The following is a 21,317-nucleotide window of genomic DNA, read 5'->3' on the forward strand; positions in this document are numbered from 1 at the left end:
CATTAATGGTATCATGATTACACAGCACTGCAATGAAACATGGGAATTACTAAATACAGTAACAAAGTTAACAAACACAACAATCAGCAGAATAAAAACACTAAAGAAAGAATTCCATTTTTATAGCAACCACATTAACTCCAGATGTTACCAACCGAGAAGAGGAAATGTGTATGTTTGAAGTGTAGTCACTGTTGTAATCTAAGACACATTCCAGCCAAATTGCTTTTGGCATCTTATGCTGAAATTCAGGGTGACATTTAATTCCTGTTTCAGTCCCAAGGACAATTAAAGGAGTGAAGTTCAACCATAGAGGCAGAGGCCTGGGGAATTCACCAATTCATTTATAAATGATTTGTGCTGGTCAACAAATAGTTAGGCTATGGAGATTGAAAGGTGACTCAATTCATGATCATATAGTTGTTGTGTGTACAATGAGGTGCTATCAGATTACTTGCAAATGGGACGAGATTAATTTAGGATATCTGGATGAGTTGGATCAAAGGGTCTGTTTCTGTGCTGTGCAGCTCTATGCCTCAATGGCTATGACTCTGTAAAGATTTAAAATTGGTGAGACTATAGCTGGAGCATTGCATGTAGTGTTGCTCTCCAGCCTAAGAAAAGATATACGTGCCATAGAGGGAGTGCAATAGAGGTTCACTAAGCTGATAATGGGGATCATAGGACTGTCCTATGAGGAGACATTAGGTTGACTGATTCTATACTCACCAGAATTTAGAGGGGATTTGATTGTAACAGGATTGGACAGACTAGATGTAGGAGGATAGTTTCCCTTGTTTGGGAGTCTAGAACCAGGGGACACAGTCTGATGATACAGGGTAGACCTTTTTGGACTGAGATAAGGAAAAAAATTCTTCACTCAAAGGAATCTGTGGAATTCTTGACGACTGAACAGGAGGTCATTCACCATGTGAAATAAGCAGAGCTATGAAAGTGAAATCAGGAACCATACTTCTGAGGAGCGTATCTGGGAGTCAGCCACATTTGTATCTTATCCAGATACTGTGTGGAACCATCAGGAGAAACTGAAAAGCTCCGATCCTATCAGAAACTGTGAGGAAAGATTCAGTCCAGCGACATAGAGCGTGGGATGATGAGATTGACTTCATCGCCCCAAGGTGTGTCACTCGGGTCTGAGCCCCAACCATTGACTCAATGAAAATACTGAAAACTAGATCAATAAGAAAGAGCTGGACAGACACTAGATATGCTCAACATGTGACATCAGGATTTAAGGGGAATGCAAATCGTTTAATACTAGTATTTTGAGACCACACTTGGGGGCGATGGAGAAAGACATGTTTATGCTCATTAGACTGTGAGTAAATGATAATATGATCATGGGGGCTCTGGGTAGAGGGAGAATGGAGTGGATATTTTGCTCACCGTATGGTCTTGGTTTAAAGAAAACCTCACTGCAGCCTCTTTCCTGGTAACTTATAGAGAAAAAGGAATCTGGTTCAGCTGCAAACTCACATACAATAGAGGACAGTGATCCAGAGCAGTGGCCAGTGCAGGGCAAGCAGTCCTGGAATTTACTTTGGAGCAGCTGAGAGCCTATACGGAGCGGACTGGAGGCTTGGAGCACAGCAGGGAAGGGTGTTGGACTGGGGTCTAGCGCAGGTGGTTGGACCATGTGGCGAAGCCCCTGTGCTGAGCTGCTGCAATGTAATGTTTATTTGTTTTATCTGTCTGTAATTTCAACCCTTTCACTATGTCTTGTATCTAACTTATTCTTTAAACACTGTAATTAATGCAACTGCATTTCTTTTTATTCCCATTTTGTATCTAAGATTTGTACCTAGGCACTTGTACCTAAGATGGCGCCATAAGAGGTGACATTGAAAAACTCCCACACTTCTGTGCTGGAGCACACGTGACAGTAAAGGATATTCTATTCTATTCTATGCTATCCTAAAACACATGCCGGGAATCTTTTTATAACATGAAATTTGAACACAATGGTAGCCCAAAGAGCACGAAGCAGTGATTCTTTATTCCACAGGCATCAAGTCATTACAAACAAGAAGAGAAATTAAGGATATTTACCATACACACATGGAATGAACCACTGAGCTGAGGAATCCTTTGTCTATCACGCCTCCTTCCACCAAAGACCCTTATTTCCACTGACAGTCCAAGTGACTGCTCCATCTGCAAACTTCCCCCAACCCACGACTGATCTGCTCACTATTCCCACCTTGTGGTGGAGGTCTCTGCTCCCTTACTCAGTATCTTCAATCACGATTGCCTGCTGCTGGCGAAGGTCCCATTACATTATAGATACACTTGAACACGGAGCCTCAGTTAACATCTCAGATAATTACATAACAGCAGTTCCAACAGTGCAACACTTTCAGTACCACACACTGAAGTCAGCCCAGGTTATGTACTCCAGTTTTTGGAGAGAGACCTGAACCTACAAGTTTCTCATGCAGATGAGAGCCGTGGTTGAAGAGATGACCTGGGCCTATTTAGTGCTTGCTGAAAGATAAATCCACAGAGTATAGACATCTCAGTCACTGATCCTTACACAACGATGAGAAAAATAAGAGTGATGACTACAGCAGGAGTAGCCTTGCTGGAGAATATTACATCACATTGATGAAGGCATAAGAGCCATTATTTGCAATTAGAATGATTTAGTTGACTTCAGTGCAATAAGAAACTCTCTTACAAGCCACGTAGAAATTTTATTTAAGCTGGAGGTGGGATATGTAGTCAGATTTTGTTTTACATGCTTTTGCATTTCGGTCCTATTGTATGAGGTAATGGTTCTTAGAGGGTTAACGGTTGAAAATGGCATTAAACTCCATCCAGTCTGATCATGTCATAAAGATTTGGCTTGGAAAATGTCCTAGGGTCATGTTTGGTGAAGACTTTTATCCTCTGGTCCAGATAGTCTGATCAGGTTGAGAAATGGTATTTCTGTATATCAGCTATTTCCACACAGGTTGATATGACTCATCCACCAGCATTAATGCTTTTGTAGAATTTATCTGAAGTCTCAACAGCTGCAAATGAGAGATAAGTGTGCTCACAGCTACAAGATTCAATGTGAGTATAGCCTAGAGCACAGTTAAAGTGGAATTATGCAGAACTATTTGGTATTTGATCCAACAATGTCTGTGTTGAGTTTCCTCGCTTTGGCTCCCTCTTTCACCCAGCTTAGCTGTTTTAGCTTCGAATGGATCCCCTGCACAAGAATTCACAGCATGAGATTTGTGCAAAGTTTCACTTGGACTCTTAGCAAGTTTCATAGCTCACAGCATGAATATGGCAACAGGTACGGTCTCAAGTTGTTCTGACATTCTCTCAGTTTCCACAGATGAGCTGAAAAGCAAAAGAAAAAAAGAAGTACTGGAAAAGCTCAGCAGATCAGATAGCACCTTTGGAGATGGAAAAAAAAAACCAGAATGAACTTTTTCAGCTCACTGGCCTCTCATGAGAACTGGAAGGAGTTAGAGAACAGTTTGTTTGAGTAACAGTTAGTGAACAAAAACAAAGTTGCTGGAAAAGCTCAGCAGGTCTGGCAGCACCTGTGGAGGAGAAAATAGAGTAGAACCCGGAGGACCCGTGCCCCTTCCTCAGAACCCGGGGTAACCAGACCCGAAACGTTAACTCTTTTTTCTCCTCCACAGGTGCTGCCGGCCTTGTTGAGCTTTTCCAGCAACTTTGTTTTTGTTCCTGATTTACAGCATCCACAGTTCTTTTGGTTTTTACTCAGTTAGTGAATCCTAGAAGAGGTGTGAATAGGAGAGGGAAATATCTGTGAGGCTGGAGGGTGGGATTGTGGGGGGCATTGTACAATGAAGGAGATGTGAATGTTGACAGCAAAACAGGAGAGGAGAAGGGAGGCAGAGAAAAGGCAAAACAAATAGGGTACAGGAATGTGGTACAGGTAAAGCAGGCAGATCTTCAGAGAGCTGACCAGTCCATTGGCCTGGTACAGGATCTCCACTGCCATAGGCTCCAATGCAGCCAGGGTTCAGCACCAGGCCCTACTGCCTGAGAGGATATGGTCTGGTGTTGTTCAACTCAATGACAAGGCTAAGGGAAAGGAAAATAGACTTGGCTTTACATAATACCTTTCACCACCTCTGGAGCTCCCAAATGCATGTTCTGGCCAATGAATAGCTTCAGCAGTGTACCCATTGTTGTAAAGTAGGAAGATAGCCCCATAGCCAGTGGTAACAATGGAAGAGTATCCTGGTCAGTCACACCTGGGCTGATAGCTGCAGTCCCTCAGTCTCTCCACATTCTGGTAAAAGACTCTGCACCCTTGCTCTGAGAGATTAAGACTCTCACACGCGGTGTAGGACAGCCAATAGCCAATCTGACAATAAAATTGCAACAGAACATTCTGGAAATGCTCAGTTGTTCAGGCAGCCTCTGAATTTGGCAGTATCTGGGTTTATATTGACGAATTTTACAGAAAAAAATTAGTCAACCTGTTCAACAATGTTATGACATACCTCAGGAGTGGGTAAGACTTGAACTTGGACTGCCAGGCTCAGAGGTAAGGACACTACCACTGCACTGAAAGAGCCCTGAATGACCAATTTGACAAGCTCCTACAAATAGTAATGTGATAATCACATTGTGGATGATCAACAGTGATCATAGTTAATGGCAGACTAGGCTCGAAGGGCCGAATAGCCTGCTCCAGCTCCTATTTTCTCTGTGTATACATCTCTATTGTGAGGATAGTAAGAAATTTACATATCTAATAATTGAATAAAACCAACATTTGCTCAGCTCAAGTTTATTGACATTCAGCCTTTTTCTAAAAATCTCCTCTGACAAACAAGTCAATTCTCCATGCTCTGATCTACACTACACCACTGGTGAATCTCAGACAGTTGATGAGTCTGCTCTAGGTAGTGCACCTACTCTGAGAACTAACACTGAAAAACCCAAAGAGGAGCACCTCATACTACAATCTGTAAAAGCAGTGTGAAAAGTGGTGTGACCTGCTTTTCAGCAACTTCTAGTGGTTAAATAAAATAAATCCCTGACACTCACTTTACAATCAAAAAGTAACCATTTATTTATCTAACAGTGAACAAACTAACTAAACTATTAACAAACCAAATAAACCCCTTCTAACTACTAACTATTTCCAAATAAAGCAAGATTCTAATGGTATGCTGTTCCAATAAATACAAGTCCCACATAAATAAAAGAAAAATATAATTTAGTCCCACGAAATTACAGCAAGGTTACGTGTGTTCTGGAATGTTCTGTGCCATCTCCATCAATTCTTCTGTCAGGAATGTTCACGAGTTGTGACTTGGTACCTTTGTTATTTAGATGGTGCTTTTTCTAATACATAGAGGAGACTGTGAGAGCCCAAAATTCTCTCAAGAGCTGAGAGCTGTTAGCTCTGGCAGATGGCAGTTAACTGCTGCTTTGTCTAACTGCCTCCTTTTTACACACTTGATGGCATATCAATATTTCTAACAATAGGATTGCTCCCATGTTGTCAAAACCATCAGATTTAAATTTACTTGTTTTTTGATATCAAAGTGCCTGGTTCAAATTAATTGCCTAAATTCAAAACTTGTTGTCATGGTAAAAACTGCTGCTTGGCTTGCTAACTGTATGGCCTTTTGATACAAATATTTCAATTCAGGTGCCCTCTGCATACTTGCAACCTTTCAAGCTGCTGCTCACGGGCGTCCATTTTAGATCTCTCAGCATAGAAAAAGCACATCAACTTTTAAAGGGATCATGCAATGCTTCCCCACCCCTCCCCAAGCATTTTACAAATATCAAATTCTAACTTCCTTCCTCCCAATCCAATTGCACAACAGTAGTCAGACTGGCATTCTTAACCAGCATCCTGGACACACATTCACAGGAATGTGTTGGAGATGATGCAAAAATAAAAATACAACATTGCCTGAGAAACAATCTTAGCAATGCCTCCAGCATGCCAGCTCATTTATCTTTGACCCGTTCCTGGCAGGATGTGGCATGTTTATGTGTGGCAGCTCGGTGCCAACTCCTTCAGCAGCCTCTTGAATTCAATGAGAATATTTTGCTGTGCAGCTTTTTTTTTGAACTCATTCCTTTTCCTAACTGATGTAAAATTCTCACACAAGTCCTGCCTATCAACAGCTTCTGATACAATCCTCCAGGGTCTTACAACTTTTCAACAATCAAAATTGATGGATCAACAAATGTTTCTCTCTTGTGCAATGTTGCCTTGCCTTCTGTGTGCTTATTTCATGGGTCTTTCAGCAATGCCAATCCCTCATCTCTTCTGTATGGTTCAGCATGAAGAAGCGATGAAGATATGTTGTACAGATAATCCTGCTTACACTGGAATCAAAGCAAAATACCACGGATACTGGGAATCGGAAATAAAAAGACAGGGTGTGCTCGAGAAACTGAGCAGGCCTGGCAGTGTCTGTGGAGTTAATGGGCAGAATCGTATGTTGTTTTTGGCAGTTTCATGCAGGGTTTCTCTCCACGATGTGCAGGGAGTTTCCCCACTGCATCTTACCAAACTTACCACATTAACTACCAACCCCACTCCATGGTACCCTTCTCTTTCAATTCTAGCTCCATTCTACCACTTTCTATGCCTGGAATGACATGCCACTATCGGGATAGAATAGAATAGAATCCCTACAGTGTGGAAACAGGCCACTCGGCCCAACAAATCCACACTGGCCCTCTGAAGAGCATCCCAGTCAACCCACTCTATCTCTGTAACCCTGCATTTCCCATTGGCTAACCCACCTAGCCCGCACATCCCTGGACACTATGGGCAATGTAGCATGGCCAATCCACCTAGCCTGCACATCTTTGAACTGAGAGAGGAAACTGAAGCACCCAGAGGAAGCTCATGCAGACACGGGGAGAATGTGCAAACTCCACACACAAAGTTGCCTGCGGCTGGAATCAAACCTGGGTCCCTGGCGCTGTGAGGCAACAGTACTGACCACTGAATCACTATGCTGCCAGAATAGACTGTGTTCATCCAGCCCTGCACCTTGTTGTCTCGGATTCTCCAGCATCTGCAGTTCCTACTATCTCTGCATCAATTTATTTGTAACTGCTTTTGATTTTCAGATGCACATTGGTAAAAGGCTCTCTGTTCTTCTCTAAGAATGCCACAGGATTTTTAACCTCAATCCCACGACAGGCGATTATCAACATATGAAACAACTTTAGCTGTCAAAAATTTAAGTCAACTTCCCCAACCTATTACATTCAACAGTTAAAGAGCATTGCTTTACAAATAAATCAGTGGCACTGCAATTCTTAGTGCTGATAAAATCTCAAGCAAAATCAAGTGTTGTCACACTTATTGCAGGATTCTATATTGTAAAAAGAAATATTAGCATTTTTCAACAACAATTCATCTTTATAAAGAACCTTCAATGTAATTGTATGTCTCAAGATGCTTAGAAGTATGAGATTCTAAAATTGCCAGGAGAGTTATTTCTAGGGTCTTGCAACACCCAAAATGGCTAATCTGTTCACCTATATAAAAATGACCAAATTTCAAAGTAATGTGTTGTACGTCAAATGGTTTAATATTTCCTGCCTGGGAACTATGACAGGGCAGTTTTCTGCTCCTTGATGCAGTGTTGTCTATGACATCTCTCCCCAACAACAATAAAACTAGGTGAGATGATTTTCTGGATTTTTAGACCAGTATGCTGAGGAACGAACTTGGGGGCAGGCTATCCTTTTATGAAATGAGAAGGGGTTAATTAATAATCTTATTGTGAGATTCTTTAGGAAAAGGTGACCATAACAGAAGTCTTCACTGGGATAGAAAGTAGACCAATCTGTCCTAAATCTAAACAAAGGAAATGACGAAAGTATGAGGATGAGTTGACTACGATGGACTGGGAAAGTTCATTAAAAGGCCTGATAGTGGACATGTGATGGTTAACATTTAAGGAATGAATGCATGCTTTCCACAAGTTATATATTTGTTTCAGGCCCAACCACGGCTAATAAAAGAAATTAAAGATAGTTTTTGATCTAAAGAAGAATAATGTAAAATAGCTAGAAAAGGTAATAAACCTGAAGGTTGGGCGTAGTTTAGAGTTCAGCAAAGGTGGACCAAAAGGTTGAGTAAGAAGGGAAAAAGAGATGATGAGAATTAACTTGCAAGGATCATACGAGGAAGCTGTAAGGGCTTCTATAAATATGTCAAAAGAAAAGAAAAGAAAATTACTGAAGTCACATATAGGTCCCTCACAGTCTGAAATGGGATAATTGATGATGGAGAGCAAGAAAATGGCAGAGCTATTAAACAACTGCTTTTGCTCTATCTTCACAGAAGAAGACACGGAATCTTCCCAGGAATCCTAGAGGAACAAGGGTTTTTTGGGAGACCAGAAATGAAGGAAGTTAGCATTAGTTTAAAAAAAAAGTTAGAGAAATTAATGGGACTGAAAGCTGATAATTCCACAAGGCCAGACAATCTCTATCCCAGGGTATTCAAGGAGGTGACCATGGACATAGTGGTTATGTTGGTTGTCATCTTCACCATTCTGTAGATTTTAGAATAATCCCAGGAGATTGGAGGGCGTAAAATTTAACTCTACTGTTTAACAAAGGATGGAGTGAGGAAACAGACCGGTCAGTAGAACAGAAAATGCTAGATCTGATTCTAAATGATCTGATTACAGTGCACTTTTTAAAAAAAAAATCAATGGATTGCACAAAGGCAACAGAATGGAAGGTGGTGACAAGATGTCCCTGCAGGAATCAGTGCTTCGGCCCTAGTCATTCATAATATATATCAACAATTGGGATCAGGGAATCGCGTGTAATGTTTTCAAGTTTTCTGATGACACAAAACTAGGTGGGAGCATGAGAAGTGAAGCAGACACAACGAGGCTTAAGGTCAATTTAGAGAAGGTGAGATATTAGGCAAATGTACGGTAAATTCAGCACGATGTGGATATATGTGGAGTTGTCCACTTCAATAAAAAAAAACAGAATGGCAGGGCATTACTTAAATGGTGATTGATTTGGAAACGTTGATGTACAAAGGCACCGACGTGTCATTGTACACTAGTCACTGAAAGAAAGCAAGTGCAACAAGCAGTTAGGAAGCTAAACGATATATTGGTCTTCACTGCATGAAAGTTTAAGAATAGGAGCAAGGAAGTTTTACTGCAACTGTACAGGGTCTTAATGAGACCACAGCTGGAGTATTGTGTACTGTTTTAGTCTCCTTATAAGGATATACTTGCCATAGAGGGAGTAAAGCAAGGGTTCATCAGATAGATTCCTGGAATGGCAGGTTGTTGTATGGAGAGAGATTGGGTTGACTGGGCCTATATTCATTGGAGTTTAGAAGAGTGAAAGGGATATTCTAGAAATGTGTCAAATCCCAACAGAGTTGGAGGGACTGGATACAGAGAAGTTGTCTCTGGCCTCTGTGGCCAGCACAATGGGTCACAGTCTCTGGACACGGTAGGCCGTTTCAGATTGTGATAAGGAGAAATGTCTTCACTCAGAGGGTGGCAACCCTGTGGAATTCTCCAGCACAGAAGACTATGGAGGCCAAGTCACTGAATAGGTTTTAAAAAGAAATAGATAGATTTCTCGAATCTAGGTATGTCAAGAGTTACAAGCAGAAAGTGGGAATTTGGCTTTGAGATATAGAGTCAGCTCTGATCACGTTGAATGAAAGAACAGGCTCAAAGCATTGAATAGCCTACTCCAGCCCCTATTTTATATGTTTTTATGAACTGTACGTAAGCAAAGACATGGTCTATGCTGTTCATAGATGGCATTTTTGGTGAGGTTTGGCTATGGGAGGGCTTAATGGCAGAATTGTACTCCCTCAACGTGGCATGTAGTGGCTCACAGCAGATATGAAATATACCTTTAAAGGACACGATGATATCATCACCATATTGTAGTATGTGACCTAATTGTATAAAGCTCTCAGTCTCCAGCTTACTGAGCTCTGTTCTCTTGCAGCATGATATACTGAGGGGACATGCACTGCAGTATGTCCCAATGTATTAACTCCTGCCCAGTCACTCAGGGGCACAAGTTAACACAAATACCAAGAGCTACAGTCAAAGTTCATTGAATCCGTCAGTACCACATGACCCATTCGCCATATTAATCTTCCAAGAGCTAACATAACAGTAGCAAACGAAGGTCCCCTCGGGGAGGCAGATGAGCACCTGCATCTCCAGGTCTCACCTTCAATACAGTACAAGTGTAGAAACAGGCCCTTCGGCCCAACAAGTCCACACCAACACTTGGAGCATCCCACCCAGATCCATCCCTGTATAACCCCCACCTAAGCTACACATCCCTGAACACTACGGGCAATTTAGCATGTCCAATCCACCCAGCCTGCACATCTTCGGACTGTGGGAGGAAACTGGGGCACCTGGAGAAACCCCACGCAGACACGGGGAGAATGTGCAAGCTCCACATAGACAGCTGCCTGAGGGTGGGATCGAACCTGGGTCCCTGGCGCTGTGAGGCAGCAGTGCTAACCACTGAGCCACCATGCCACCCCCAGTACCCAGTGCTCTCAGAAACCCCAGTCCAGGTGAGGATGGTCCAGTTCATCGTCCGGAGTTAAACTTGGAATCAAGGTGCAGCCGTCCTATCTTGATGCCCATCAAGGTTGTATCTGCCAAGTGTTTGTGCTCATTTTAAGGAGCAGCCTGTCCCCATGTGTGACATTTCCCAATCCTTGACTTGCAAACGCCTGTCGGATGTCACTGATGCCACGATCACCAGCTTACAGCAGTTTATATCCTTCCCCTGGGATAGGGAGAATCACAAAAGGTTCTCCACCAGCATTGGCTTCCTCCAGGTGTCACTTTGCACGCAGCCTATCACCAACTTGCAGAGTTAGTCAACAAAAAGGCTTCCACTTCATCAATGTTCAGCTCATTAGATTCCAGATTCTGGAATCTACCATAAGTTACTTCATTGAACTGATCCACATCCCTGTACCTCTACTTTAAAAGCCAAAACATAATATATTATACACCTTTCATCACAATATGGAGATTCAAATCTCCCACAATTATCACTGTGCCTTTCTGATAAGCTCCCCTTACTTTGTCCTTTATTCGCCATCCTATCATACAATTACTGTCAGGGGACTGTACAAAAGTCCCACAAATGGGCAGTGGTGAGAACAGAAAAATGAGATTCTCATCGAGAAACATTAGTTTGGATTTTTCACCCAAGGTTTGAATGGAGAGGGGAGAATCTGCCAGAGAGTAACTTATTTCCATGTACTTGCATCTCATTAGTACCTAATCTCACTTCACATATATGGAAACTCCCGTTCTCCCACATGGCTACACATGGACAAATCCCAATGTGAAACTCAGACCAAGTACCCAGTGGTTCCAGCTCACCAATTGCTCCTCCAAAGGCTCTGTGTAGTCCAGCAGCCCCCAGTATCTCTGGGCACACTCCATGGATAGTGACTGCTGCCTGCAACTCCCCATCCACACAGACAGAATCCCCAGCACCCCCACATTCTTATGGCATGTGCCTGACTCAGTGAGAATCCATGTCACTGCTGCCTGTCAGTGCCCTTGCCCCCACCCCTTACCGTGTCACACTGCTGCCCGGCCACTTTATGTTCAGGGTTAGGCTCCCATCCCATGGATTGGAGCAGGGAGCACCTCAGCACTTTGAGTTTGCTCATTTAGTGCTCACTCACTCTGCACCTACTTGGGTGCTCACAGCATCTCCGACTTGTCTTGCCTTTCTGGTGCTTTGCCGCCTCATTCAGATCTAAAAGCCTCATTGTAGCTTTGGCCTGACTTGTCTTTTAGCACTGAGAGAGACAGGCAGCTTGCCATGTTTGCCGACAGTGATTAGTGAAAGAGGTGGACATCTTGCTATATCAGTCTCATGCCTGAACGGCGTAATCACACTGCATGGGCTTCAAGCAAATGGCCATGTCTCAAAGTCCAAGGGCAGTGACCTTCAGTCAAGTCAAGGGGGACCGTTGTCAGTCATGGTTTACAGTCACAGTTAGTCAAGGGGGACCATAATCAGTCATGGTGTACAGTTACAGTAAGCCAAGGGGGACCAGCTGTCAGTCATGGTGTACAGTTACAGTAAGTCAAGAGGGACTGTAGTCAGTCATGGTGTACAGTTACAGTAAGTCAAGGGGGACTGTAGTCATAGTGTACAGTTACAGTAAGTCAAGGGGACCAGCTGTCAGTCATGGGGCACAGTCACAGTTAGTCAAGGGGGAACCGGTGTCAGTCAAGCATAACCACTCATCCAATGGAGTCCTTGTTAAAACCTTGCTTATAGCTGTGAACTTCAGAATTTTAAATTGTAGCTTTCAGCAAAATGCTAACAACAAAAATAAGATTTGTACAATAAAAAAACCTTTATCCACCATCTGCCAGATTTTTGTCCTGATCTAAAATCCCCTCTTTGAACAGCAAATGTGATCCTACATGAAGACTTTCTGAGTATTATAGCATGCGGACTTTATGCAGTACTCATTAGGGATTATGTAGCGGTCAGCCATTTATTTGAAGAGACTTGAAATTATGACCCCAGTTTGTAGACTGATCAGAGTCAGTGACAAGGGTTTGGGGTGTGGCTTGGTTACTGTGGAAAGGGAGCCACAGCCGACCATGGGAAAAAGGTTAGCTGGAGAGGCTGGAAGCAAGCACTCTGTTCCTCTGGCACGTCAGAGGTGCTGGGACAGCATTGATCACTTCCATACAATTCTCTCCAGTTGCTGAGCTTCCTAAGATCTTGTAAACCCAAGTGGCGGGTGGCAGGAGATAAGATCCAAAAGACACAGCCACACAAAATATTTAAACGACCAACACCCCCTTGGAAAGATTTGCCTGTCCACCAACACCTATCCTACTAGAAACGGAAGGGTTCAAGGTGATTTCAATTCAATGTTCATTTTATTACATCCCTTCCATTCTTGGCATTTAAAACTTCCCTTAATGTCTGAGCACAGTTTGTCAAATAGAATTACGTTAGTTAAGAGCTTAGTTGTTTTCTACCAGTTTTGAAAAGACCAAGGCAGGTTAACATTCTGTTGGTCTGATTTCTTTCCATGTCTGTATAATCTCTTATGATCTAACATTCATTGTAAAACAGCTGCATGTAGTTCCTTATTACAAAGCTGCACATTATTATAATCCTCAAGGATAGTTGCTAATCAAACCAGAAATAATTAAAATGAATAAATTCTGGCTGTTTCATCAGATAGAAATCAACGCTCCAGCTAATTGTAACCCCCTTACCTAAAGGGAACTTGCTCCTTCTCTTCACCTCAAATAATCTATTCACAGGATCTGGGCACCACCTAGCAATGCCAATATTTATTGCCCATCCAACTGCCATTGGGCTACACCTTTTTATACCTGAGCTCAACTCTGGAATATGTCATTCAACTGCAGTAAGGTTAACACTGGCTGCCTCCATTGCCAGTTTTGAAGTGGGCACGCGCTGTACATTAAACTGCAGCGTCTCAATTCCCTGGTTTTGTATTTAAAATTTATACACATCAGGACTTGGCATGGGGGGAGAAAGAAAGGCAGATTTAAAAACAAATAATTCCAAGTATTCTCAATTTATGCATGCAAATGGAGGTTAGCGTTCAAAATTTGAATGTTACTTGTTGCACATATTAACTGGAAATTGGAGCTTCAAATGTCATTCTGAGTCTAACCAACTGAAGTACCTTAATCAAGTGCTTTCACATCGACACTGGATGGTGCCAATTATTAGGAGTGCATTGTGCCAATTATTTCCGTGGACTAGGCCATTCTTCAGTCAAATTCATTTTAAGAGTCTGTAACCAACATTAATTCATCAAATTTTCATCTCCATTGATCTGAACTCTGGCTAGAGATGAAATAACCATGTTTAACTCCCTGCCTCCACATTTTAGGCCTTTATGATCTCAAACTCAGGTAATCAAGCCTGCAGATATTCCAGAACAAGCCAGAAAACATTACAATAAAATGAAAAGTGTAAACGATACACATCACCCCGATGCAGGGTTTCGTAACAGGCAGACACATTGCTCCATGTGATAGAACCTCACACACATCACCCCAATCTCAGGGATGAAACTAAAACTTAAAAATAAATTGAACATAGCATTGTGGGAATGTTGTGTAGATTTTATTTTTCATAATTTTGAAATACATACTATACATCAACATACAGGATAGTCTGTTTAAAATGAGCTTTGTATCTTTTTGGTGTTAATCTCAGATCAACTTCTACTCAGTAAATTTAATATAAAAAGCATAATGTGCCTGTAAACATTTAACATTTTTCAAGAAACTGCATTACAAACAAATTCCATCTGTTCTCATTGGAACCTGGTGAAAGCCTGCTTACAGTGCATAGTGTAAAACACACTAGGGCAGTTGAAAGATTATCCCCTTTTATTCATGTCTACAAAAAAATTGACTTGTAAATTAATGACTTACATTGATGATACAGTATTTCATCTTCAAAAAGTCCGATTTTGTTTAGCTGTGCTGTTATTCCTTTCAAACACTGCTTTAGTCCAAGTATCCATGCCATAGTTTAATTATGCATTAGACTGAAACACATTAGGATTTACAATATAATCAGATGCAGACAATCACATTGGGTAAATTCCTCCAACCTCCTAAAGAGTTCCTTTTTCTTGTATGGCAATATAAAGACAATTCATTACATAAGGCAACATCCCAGTCACATTGAAATATTGAACAGAGGAAGTAGAATACACAGCATTTGTATTCATGTCGCAGTTCTGCCAGATAAAGGTCATCAGACACAATTTCTCTTATCCCTCTTCCACTTCTCTTACATGAGTCTAACCAAATAATTAGTTACCCAAATGTGCTATCACAATGGACAATTTGGATTTTATCTAACAAGCCGATCAGCCTTCTGAACGCTTATTTAAATAAAACTGTTTGGATAACATCCTTTCATTTTCTTAGCTTTCATTAACTGTGTAAAGTGAAGCACATTTCATTTGGAAGGTGGAGTGGGCAAAAGAAGAGAGGCAGAGGTTGTATACAGCAGCATATTTTCACTACTACATTGTGACAATTATTAATTAAAATATGGAAACAACAGGACAAAAGGAAATTACAAGCTGCAAAAACATAACAAAACTAAAACTTGCAATTAAGGTAAAAGCTAATAGTAAAACTGTTACTATTAATAATGAGAGCAAGATTATCTAAGAGAAATGTGGACCCAAAAAGACAGATGTATCCGTAACTTCAATAGACACCAAGGTAATGGTAGATTTATTAAATGAGTATTTCATAATCATTTTTAAAATAGAGGAAGAGGTATAAAATACTAATCATAGATGAAGAATAAATCAAAGGGAGAATCTTAATGGATTCAATACAACTAATTTTTTTTAAAAAATTGGGTAATGGAGAAATTAATGGGAATTAGGAAAGAAAACCTCTAGGATTTGACAGTTTCCACCCTGGAGTGTTAAAATAATTGGAGAGAGAATTCAGAAGCATTAGTCATAATCTTTCAAATCTATTGTTTCACTGATTATTCAGTTATATTGTGAATTCTAGCCTGTCAGTTTAATGTTAGTTATAGGGATTCTAACCTGTCAGTTTAATGTTAGTTATAGGGAAGTTACTGAGATCTGTCACCACGAACAGTTAGTAAGCAATTAAACAAAAATGAGCTTATCAGAAAGTTAAAATGGTTTTATTAAGTGCAAGTCATATCTGACTAATTCAGTAGCAGTGATGACAATGTCACAAATAAGGGGTACCTAGTGATGTTATCCATAGATCTCAAGAAGTCATTTTGATACAATTCCACAAACAAAACGGCAAAATGAAAGGGGACGGAATTGGAAGTAGACTTTTAACCTGTGCTGGAAATTGATTGGGAGATAGAAAACAAGGAGTTAAGACAAAGGGAATGCTACACAGTGATGATTTTCACACTAGTCAATCTCTTCTAAACAATAGGTTTAAGGTCTGGGATTTGTCCTGGAACTCCACACTCTTTCAATATCTATTAATGACTTAGATAAAGGAATAGATTGGCGTACCAAGTTTGTAGATAAAAATGTTAAGTTAAAAGAGATGATGGAATCACGCAGATGGGAGTAGGAAGTTAAGAAGAAATATAATTAATTGCGTAGTTAAGACTTTGGCCAATTGAGTTCAATAAGGATAAGTCTGAAGTCATTCATTTTGGGCCTGAGCAACATAAATTCTAGTGTTACAAGTTCAGTTGTTGACAAGTACTCAAAATGTAATCAAAAGGTCTGAAAAGTTTGCCCTTATCTCAAGGGGGTTGAAGTATAAAGCAGAGGAACATTTTTCAGCTGTATACAGTCTTGGTCAGATCCCAACTGGAATACTGCATTCACTTTTTGGGCATCCCATTTCAATCCAAGAATTGAACGGCTCTAAAGGGGTTGCAATATGCATTCCCCAGAATGATATCAAAGGTTTATACTGTCAAAGAAAGATTGTGTAAACTCAACTTCTATTTCCCACAGCAGAGGTGGCAGGATCTAGAGAGACTGAAATCCTTGCACACCACAAATTGAAGGATGTGGAGTCGAGATGCAGATCAATCATGATCTAACTGAACGGAGAAGTTTCAAGGGTCTGAATCATCTCCTACTCTTTCAATATTATAGGTGATTAAATATTTAAAAAAACGTGAATGAGAATCGAAAGTTTAAAATAATTGACATCTTTTTAAAAATCGCACAATGGTCTCCTCAGGGCAATCGATATAAGTAATTGGGTTGTGATGTTCTGCTGCTAAAACAGAGCCATACTAAACAGAGACTACTCCTTGAAATCACTGGCTTGTACTCTCAATGCAAAAGTCGCCTCCACGTAGACATATGGCAAAATCAACCAGAGGATATGACGTCTGAAGGTGACTAAGAATTTATACTCTTCCGACACATTACGTTAAGATACTGACATGGATTGTAATCAAGATCTTACTGCCCTGCAGATCGACCATCAGAACATCACCACTTTTAAAGCAGCAGATGCGATACCACAGAACTCTTCTGCAACCCCGATAAGCAAGTCATTATGGTGAAAATGAAGCAGCATTGTAAGTTATTTTTTTGGATAAACGTTTCAGCAACAATACATTTTAATTATGCAAGTGGAGATTCTCCTTTCCCAATTTAGCTGTCCTTTCCTCTCCTCATGCCATGCACTGACAAGCAAGTCAGCTGAGGCCAGGTTTCATGACTAAAGCAGCTGTTTGACTGAGGGAGTCAATGTGGCCTGCCGTGGTCACCTGCTGAGGTTCACTTCATGTCTGGGGGAAGAAATGATCAATTCCTGTTCTCAATTCCTGTTCCAGTGAAAATAACAGAGGTGAGTCACATGAGAAATAACAGGTGCTCAGCAACATCCTGCCACAGAGTACTTCGTGACCACCCTGTCAGATAGCAATTTTAGTCAAACAAACTTTTAAAAGAGCAGGCAAAACTGTGGGATCATGCAATTTTAGGTAAATTTCCTTTTTAACCCAAAGGATTAATTATTACACTAAAATCCCCAAATTCTTAGTAAGGGTGTTGGTTTTGGTTTTCCATACTGAAATGTTAACGTTAAAGGGTTTTCAGATGCAGATAAAGCATCTGAGTACTTTCAACATTTTCTTTCCATTTCCATTTTTAAAAATGCATTAAGTGAGGATGTTGATGCTACTGTAGATGACTATATCTGCTTTTATAAATTATGATTTTTATTGATTTGGGCTGTTTATTCCTGAGCCACTAGGTGGCATCTGTGTTTGACACAAGCAGTCAAATACTGCACACAGCTGCAACTAGGTACACACTAGATCATGCCACAAACCACAGTTGAATTGTTGAGAAAAGAAAGCAGCCAAATATTTGCCGCAGGTCAGCTGTTCAGCTACAGAGCAGAAACTGGACATTGTTTTATGAAGACAGAAATCGAGAGAGTCTATTTATTTGTAACTTAGATATTTAGTTCCATATTATCTTCATACACATCTGAAAGGAAATTCTTTTCTTAAATAACCAACTTGATATGAAAGATTTGAGGTGAAAATATAGTGGGGACAAGCCACATTAAAAGCACTGTTAATTTCCTCATTCATCAAAGCTACCAAGAAACAGGCTGGAAACTAGTCAGCTCAATGAGAGCACCAAAAATGGTTTCAACTCAAGGCACTAGGACAGAGTAAATTAGAATAAGTATAAATTACAGCAGAGGCATTCAAAATTAAGTAAATAAGCTTAAATTTTGATTTTTCTTTTACAATGTTCACATTGAAAATTAGGACAGATCACCCAGGTCAGAATCTGTATCAGAATAAAGAAGTACAAGAGCATTCAAGAAACTAAAAAAAAAGTACACAGAAAACAAAAAGTGCATTACTTTAAGTCATCATGAATGTGCTGTGTATCGTGCTACATCTTTAAAACAAAGTTTGTTTAAAAAAAGTAAATTTTTGCTTCACTGACACTCTGTACCTGAAGTTTGAAATCCATCACAGATTACAAGGACCTCATCATTGTGATTTCTTTTGATAAATCATTTAAAGAAACAGAGCACACAGTGAAACCATTACAAAAGTAGAAGGGAAATGTAAAGCTGATGCTAGAATAAAACACATAGTAAAAACAGCAGCGACATAATCCTGCTATGTATTTCAATCTCTGTATACATGGGAAAAGCCCCTAACCCACCACATCGAAACATTAATTTCACAATGACTGTACACAGTTCCAAGTGCTAGGCACGCTCACATTTCTGGGAAAAGCACAATTATCTTGTAGTAATATATCTTACGCTCAAACCCAATACCCGTCATGCAGTAGCTTGTAGTACCCAAAACTGCTAACAGCACGGTTTCAAATATTTTTTTTGACCACTAGTGCAATTTGTCTTGATTCTGAAATCTTCTCACAAACACCAATTTTAATATAAATGCTGGTGTGCGTGCTCCTCATTTTCCAGTCACATCCTCCATTCCTTATAAAGTGTCATCTCCAGTCTCTTTCTTATTTGTCTGTCTGTTCATCAACTATAAAACACTAGTTTTTGTTTTGGGGAAAAAAGATTACCATTTAATTTACTACTAAAATCTACAGCAGGGAATTAACTTCCTCATATCCAGGCTGCTCGTGCCTAGCAAACTCGGGGTTTCTCCCAATGTTTGCAGGGATCTGTGTACTAGCTCTGCTTGTGAGTTCTGGATGGCCAGAAAGGGCAGAGCTTATGAATCCTAGCTTATATTACTTCTATCAACTTGCAGTCACTGTAAACACATCATTGAATGGTAGCATCAGTCCATAGCTCTCGGGCAAACATTGCAAAGCCCTTTATGCTATAAACTGGCCTCCCATTGTAAATGCAGTCCCTAAAGAAAGTGGAAAACTACCCACATCTGGGTCACGTGCAGGTCATTGCATTTCCTGAGACTTACTAAAAGCCTACATCACCAAATAGTAAAAAAATCTTTACATCATGCTGTAACTTTTCATGTGTGAAGAGATTTCTGTCAAAATAAAATTAGAAAAGGGAAACCTTAACTCCATTTCGGTTTATCTAGCACAAATTAATGTAAATGCTCATTCAGTAGTTTATTTAACATCGTGATGGTACACCATATCAAAACACCTTGACAAACAAAAGGGAGTATCTTTCTCCAGCTGTCATAAATACACCAGCCTGAATATTCAGGCTCCACAACAAGCTGAAGTAAAATTGGTATCTTTAACAGCAGGACAGATTCACTAGTCTCTAGAGGAAATTGCAGCCATAAAAAATCCACAAGGGCCTTGAGAGGAGGACAAAAAAAAGAGATTTAAACCATCTCTTTAGGATGCCTGTGTCACTTTGTAGCAGAGCTGAACAGCTCAAGAAGACAGGATTCCAGGTTTAAACGTTAGTGCAGAGAGAGCTTCTGGCTGAACATTGTCGACAAGGAACAGATCCTTTCAACAGAGGAGGGGGTTCTGTTCCTTTTTAAATTTTTGGCAACGTCTGTCACAAGTGGGATGGAAAAAGCCAGGAGAGTACTCGTGTCTGTACACACATCAGCAAGAACACGCTGGCTACACTGGACACTGTGTAAACACATCATGGACACAACTACAAGCCCACGGACACTCAATGCTTTACATTCTGGCATTTTCAGAACTTGGTCAACACACGTGAAATTCCACTCTCCTTTCCTTTAATAACCTGTAGTGGTTGCCACCTTGAAGTCACATCCCAGAGACAAGTCTTTTGTACGGCATTCTTAAACCCAAAAAGCAATCGTGCTGTTTGGCCAGTCCTTTTCTCCCTCTTTATTTCTGTACAGTCTTTTCAAAAAGTATTAGTCATTCTGTTATTCTTGGGCTGATGTGATTGATCTACCAGCTGGCGATCTACCCATACTTCCTTCTTTATCCAAATTTCATTTGGTGCTTTTTGTTTCTCTTGTTCAAAACTGGTTGCTGGAATTTCAGTTCAAGGGTAAACTTCGAGTGTATCAAATTCTTAACCTCCAAGTAAGGGTTTATCCAAAGTGAGCAAAGTGCCCTGCAAGAAAGAAGCAGAAAGTCAAAGTCTGTAGCTTACTACTCACAGGTTGTGATTTACACAAGTCTAACTAATATACCTCCGACAGAGACATTTTATTTTTTGTTTTCTCTGGAATGGCTAATTTCCTTTAGCAAGTTATAATTTACCTGCCTTTGCTTAATTTAAAAGAAATGAGAATATTAGAACAGGTTCTGAAAGGCACAATGACACAGAAGATTGTTGCACCATTAGCCAATACATTGGCCCAGATTTTCTTCCAATTTCGAAAATGATGACATGGATAGTAAATGTTGCCATTTAATTGCCTAATCCCGATGTAGATTGTGTACTCTTCATTTTGATGCTCCTGGTGGATAACATAGTAGTGGGAATTGGGTAAATCAAAGGGTTGAATTTAACGGTCAAAGGCAAAAAGCTTTGTGATGAAATGGGACTGCTCAGTCACCATTTCTTTTACTGAACTGTCACCAGATATTCATTAAATACATTAAAAATTTATCTTGTTGTCTCAAACACTTAAGAGAATTAGTAAAATAAATAAGCATCATGTTGGTGCCGTTCAGGTGAAGTTAGATCACATGGGATTCAGGATGAGCTTGCCAATCGGATATAAAATTGGCTTTCTGATAGGAGCCAGATGGTGGTGGTGGAAGGTTGTTTTTCAGACTGGAGGCGTATGAGGATCCAGTGGTGTTCCACAGGGATCGATACTAGGTCCACTTTTGTTTGTCATTTACA

General features: G+C 40.4%; 1 protein-coding gene across 1 annotated transcript in view; it reads right to left on the minus strand.

Annotated features, from left to right (window-relative positions):
- Positions 1–19,611: 19,611 nt before the first annotated feature.
- The window catches only part of znrf1 (zinc and ring finger 1), a 183,506-nt gene continuing 181,800 nt past the window's right edge, over positions 19,612–21,317 (minus strand). The window contains exon 6 of the mRNA XM_048605990.1: positions 19,612–20,576. The gene's annotated coding sequence lies outside the window, so the exon portion shown is untranslated. The remainder of the gene's footprint in view (positions 20,577–21,317) is intronic.

The sequence above is a fragment of the Rhincodon typus genome, chromosome 15 (genome assembly GCF_021869965.1).
Source record: "Rhincodon typus isolate 14 chromosome 15, sRhiTyp1.1, whole genome shotgun sequence".
Lineage (NCBI taxonomy): Eukaryota > Metazoa > Chordata > Chondrichthyes > Orectolobiformes > Rhincodontidae > Rhincodon > Rhincodon typus.